Raw genomic sequence first — 5,676 nt, 5'->3', positions numbered from 1 at the left:
TGTGATTGTGAAAATGGTCATGACTTTCTGGGCTTGAACAGTTATAGTTAACTGTCTAAATATTATATGTAGTTGTAGCCTATATTCTGAAAAGACATTATTCAACATGTATTTTCACATTAAAAACTGCTATTTACAAGCCTTAGGTTCTGTGTGTTTGAGCAAGAGCACCAAACCAGTAGGTGGTGCTAATGTCCAATAAATTACGTGTTTACACGACAGTTTCACACAATTTGGCCCTTTTGGCCTTCCATAGATAACATGCGTGTATACGTGCGTGTACGTCTCCATTTGTTTTATATGGAGACATACACGCAAATATCACGTCACGTAGACACGTCAATAACGTGTAGCTGTTGATCTATGCAGACGTCACGGCGGCGTCACGTTAGAAGTTAACGTGTGGATTACGTCTGTTATGAGGTGTGATTTGTGCACTTTTTGGCGATCGCTAAGCAAACTTAGAGGTGAACTAACGTGTATACGCTCACCAGCTGTCTGGCTAAAATCCCATAGTATTCAGGCGTCAGACGTAAGATATGAGACGTTAGACGACACGGTCACGTGTTGGAGCTGCGCTCAAAGTATGCGGCGCCGTATGAGGTGTGATTTGTGCACTTTTTGGCGATCGCGAAGTATGGAACGCCGTTGGGGACAATACCTATTATATGCAACGCGTGAAATTTGGACGCATTAACACGCACAGTTTGTACGCGTCTTTTTGGTCCGTGTAAACGCGAACGTTTTGTACGTCTAAACGCGAAGTTTTTTGTCATGTTATTTAAAGACACGATCGTTTGTATCGCCTTAACGCAACATTTTTGCCCGTGTATTTTTTGTTACGTGTTTCTAGACGAACGTTTTCGTCGTGTAAACATGACATTTTTGAACGTGTAATATTTCTGAGTCTTATTTGATGTGCGACATACAAATTTTTCTGTTTTAGTTAAACTGGTGATAATTAGAGTCAATGATTAAATACATTCAATGACTGCATGAATTAACATTATATTCTTTTGTAACGTTAAAGGAATTTGTCCTGTAAAGTGAGTGGTCTCTGTGATCCAACGACCATATTTCCCCTCTGGTTAATACATTCGAGGTGTCTGTTTGGACCACTGCAAATAGCCTAACTTGTTGGCAGAACTAATTACTGTTAAGGCAATTTTTTGATTTTCATTGATTTACAGTATTGATTTTCATTTACTTTCAGTAAGACATTTGAAATGACTCTTTGCTGGACTTTATGTGGTCTGCCAACATATGACTAATGTATGTGTGTGTTTTAAACACTGGGAAACAGGTGAGACATCAGGAGGAGGCAGATTGAAAAGGGGTTTCTGACCCCTAGGGCTGTCCAATTTAGAACTTGTGAGTTTGTAAGAATAAACTTAGCAGTATCAGAAAACTAGCAGAGAAACCTTCCCTTGTTTAGATAAGGGCCTGTGAGCAGGAGACCTTGAAAGCAGTATAAAGGCTCCTCTGCCCTCCCCCTGGTCGTCACACTTGTTTCACAGACTGTACTGGTGACTTCTGTGTGGCAACTGGGCCTTCTTGCAAGAATAAATTACTTTTTAATGATCATTTGAATTTCAGAGTGTCTCTTACGCAGTTGATGATTGTTTAATGAATTTTTGCCACAACATTACACTAGGCCAGTCTACCCTATATGTGGCAAAAGTCACCTCTTTAGTCAGCGGTTTCTGTGGCGTAACGTGTAAAGGGAGACCGGGGTTCTATTCCCACTGACAGCGCTTTAAAAAAATAAATTTACAGTAATTAAACGCATTTGTTTTCAATAAAAATGATTTGACTTAAAATTCATTTTAATTCATAAAAGTTACATTTAGGGTAAGGTTAGGGGTAGCTCTAGTCTTTAATATCTCAATAAATTGCCATGATTTTAATATTGTTTTATAAATCTAATAATCTACTGTAAGTTATATTGCAGGATGTTAAATGCACAACAATACTGATGAGCAAATAGTAACGTTATCTGTCACTATAAGTAAATAGCATCTAAATGTCTCCTGAATCCACAACTGACTTGGACTGGCTGCCCCACAGTTTACGTGGTCCGCCTACTGTAGTGATTCTGTAATGTTTATGTGTCGTATGATTGTGTCTGTGTTTAAATGTTGAATAAAGATTTGTAAATTGTCATAGGCTACTGGTGCTTTGTTTTCTGCTTTTGTATTTGCCTTATTGTTATAATATAATTGATAAATTTGTGATTGTTACAATATATTGTTGTTATTAGATTATTATCTGACATATACAGTAGGCCTATACAGTATATGTGTATTATTTCCAGTCAAACTGACATCCCGACTTCAAGGAGCATTCCAGAGTCTCTCATACCAGATTGATGCTGGCCCACTCGGAGATTACTCCAGTCATTTTGAAAAAACAATAGCCACAGTATTTAGTATTTAGCCTTTGCTAACTATTATTCATTGTATTTATTAAAGTTGAATGATTTATGCCATTTATTGGCACTATTATGTATAATTATTGACACCCCACCGTGGACCTCACTAATTATTAAACCCTGGCTATGGCCGTATCCAGTGTTGTATGTTGTATACATATGTTATACAGATGTGTATATAGCCTATTACATCACTTATGTCTTATATAAGTTTTAACATGGATTTTTAGATAAAATGTTTTCAACTATACACATTCTTTTACAGATCTTTAATAAAAAGGGTTTCAACTTTTCATGCTTGTTCAATGAAACCATTATAATATGCACATATGTGGACAAGGCTGTGTATAAGGGAACAATTAAAGTCATGGTTATGGGGCATTAAAGAGACCCTTCTACTTACTCAGAAAGCAGATGAACAGCCCATAAACATCTTTCACCCTCATTAGCTTCAAAACTTTTAGCTTGCTTTGAAGAGAATATTAAAAACAAGAATAAATGTGTGGGGTTTATTATTTATTTTTGCATGATATGGTGGTCAAAACTTTACAAACACCTTGCAGAATCTTAAAAAATGTTCACACAAATAAGTGTAATTTTGAAGATTTGTTTTAATTTAGTACTGCCATGAACAAATAATTTCACATTACAGGGCAAATTGCATTTTTTTCCAATTGCAAAAAAAGATGAGGTTTAAAGTAGACGTAAGCCATAGATGGTGCTGTATAATTATTAACTGAACATTTTTTACAAAAATATTTCAACAGATTATAACACCTAGTCCTATTTAGCGAATCTGTGCTGTCTGCTTGGAAAGAGAGGGTTGTGTCATTAACAGTAACAGCCACTAGGTGTAGCTAGATACAAATGACTAAGTGCACTCAAAAGGTGTCATTATCGATAGCGATATCAGTGAAGCCGTCATGTCGATGATGAGACGACTTGAAGCATTAAATACAAGGTGTAATGCACTGATACAAAATCGCTTAAGAAATAACACAGAAGAGGATAACAACTTTTCGCAAGGCGACGCCATTGAGAGGTTTGTTTCACGGGCCTTTAGTGTAATTCATATTTTTGGCGCCAAATTTTAACACACGTTTTGATTAAGTCTGTAAATTAAGCTAAATTAAATTTTAAGTTTCAGTATGAAGATCAATCCGAAGACCAGTTTGAATTCTTGAAAGGGTTTTGCTAGACTATTAACGTTATAGGCCTACTCACTTTATGTGGCATACATTTGGAGATAAAATGAAATGTGCTGGAACTGGCCAAGATGCATGGGGGGACTAAGTTACTAGTTGTAAATATTATTCATATTTTTTAAACAATATAGATGCTGAAAATCACACTTTATTTGAAACCTCATTTATAAAACCTTCCACTTGGGTTCTGAGAGGATATGGGTCAACCAATGTTAAACTAACATTTTCTACAAAATTGTACAGGTCAACTTATAAATCATTATTTTAAGCTTGCTGTTGTATACCAGGGGAGGTTAGGCAGATTTTAATGTATTGTTACTTGCCCACTAAGTGAATTTTGATTTATTTTACCCAAATAAGTTATGGAGTGAAGCCATAATAAGTTACTGAAAGTTGCTCTTAAATTCTTTATAAAAGTCTCCTCTTAAAAAGTCCTACTTGTAACTATAATTTTTTTTACACTCAAAACTTAAGACTAGTTGTAGGAGCATTTATGAGAAGTTTTAAACATACAGACCCAGGTTATATTTTGAAGATAAAAGTTAAATTCTAAATAGATTAATTTATAACTCCACAGACTAAATTCACAGACTTTATACTGTGGTATTTTTGAAAAAAAGACAAGAGCAGGTAATCCTAAACTCAATAGGTAAAAATGGACAAATCAATAACAGCTCACTGGGCTTAAAACATATAATCTACAACACACTTTCTTGTTTATGCTGTTATTATTATGTTATTGAACAATTGTCTGTTTGAACTGTTTCATTAAAGACTGAGAATGTTCCGCAGCAACATCCCCAATGATACCTCAGCCACAAGCCACAAGACAGAGCATCATTAGGCTATCTTTGATTGAAAACAGCAGTGAGCATCTGCTCACAACACAGCGTAAGTGCTTAAGTGTAAAATCTTTGACATTTGTGATATTTGTATTTTTAAAGGTTAAAAAACTGTTTATCTTTAACAGGTACAGCAGTTCAAAAAATAATTGTTCCCCTTTCAATGAATGAGAGGGCATTCCATCTGAAAATTAGAGAAACCTTTCCAACAATGGAAGAGGGGGAGATTGAAATCTGCAGAGTGGACAAGAGGCGAAGGATCTTACCAGTTCAGTTGAGCTCAGTTTGCCCTGCATCAATTAAAGCATGCCCAGAGTTTGGCAGGTCAGCAGTATATGTACGGTTAAAAGTAAGTATACGGAGTTACTGCATATGTTCAACATTTTGCCAATGGCGTTGTGCAGAAGAGGACATGTCTGTACTGACAGGACACATCAAGACTGACGGATGTACAGCATGAGAACAATGAGGTAAACTGTGAGAGACTAAAGTATCAAAATGTTTCTTTAGATATGCATGGTTACTTATAACAATAATTTCAACATTAAACTTAAAAACACAAGCATCTCTCACAAAAGCAATATTGTTTTCTAAAAAGCAAATTATTGAAACAAATGTCAAAATATGTAAAGCTTAATTATCTGTATACTAATTCACTGTATGTTTCTTGATAGAATTCTTTCAGTGGAACCGCAGAAACAATGCCAGGGTACAGTGACAGGGTAAGCAAGAATTATTCTCCTCATCATTAAATCATTAAATGTATTAAGGACAATCAAAATGTTTTAGACCAATTAAATAAAACTTCTAACTAAGGTTTTACTAAAAACTGCTTTAAAGGGATAGTTTATAATTTTCATGAACAGAAAGATATTTGGAAGAATGCTTATAACCAGAGAGTTCTTGGACCTCATTGACTACCAAATTGCTTTATATGTTTCTTTGTTCTGTTGAACACAAAAGAAGATATTTTGAAGAATGTAGGAAAACAATTTTCCTACTATGTTAGTCAATAGGGGACAAGAACTGTTTGTAGAACACCAATAGGGGTGGTAGTGGCGCAGTGGATAAGACACATGCCTTTGGTTTGAGAGACCCGGGTTCGAATCCACTGTGAGACACCAATGTGTCCCTGAGCAAGACACTTAACCCCTAGTTGCTCCAGAGGCGTGCGACCTCTGACATATATAGCAATTGT

At 35.7% G+C, this 5,676-nt stretch overlaps 1 long non-coding RNA gene across 1 annotated transcript; it reads left to right on the top strand.

The window, feature by feature from the left end:
• The first annotated feature begins 2,678 nt into the window (after positions 1-2,678).
• On the top strand, positions 2,679-5,470 carry LOC309504300. Its single transcript, XR_014208055.1, has 4 exons — positions 2,679-4,527; positions 4,607-4,827; positions 4,907-4,948; positions 5,153-5,470. It is a non-coding gene; the product is annotated as an uncharacterized lncRNA (long non-coding RNA).
• The last annotated feature ends 206 nt before the right edge of the window (positions 5,471-5,676 follow it).

Source organism: Leuciscus leuciscus, assembly GCF_965113295.1.
Source record: "Leuciscus leuciscus genome assembly, chromosome: 8".
Classification (NCBI taxonomy): domain Eukaryota; kingdom Metazoa; phylum Chordata; class Actinopteri; order Cypriniformes; family Leuciscidae; genus Leuciscus; species Leuciscus leuciscus.
This window is presented reverse-complemented; position numbering and strand designations above follow the sequence as displayed.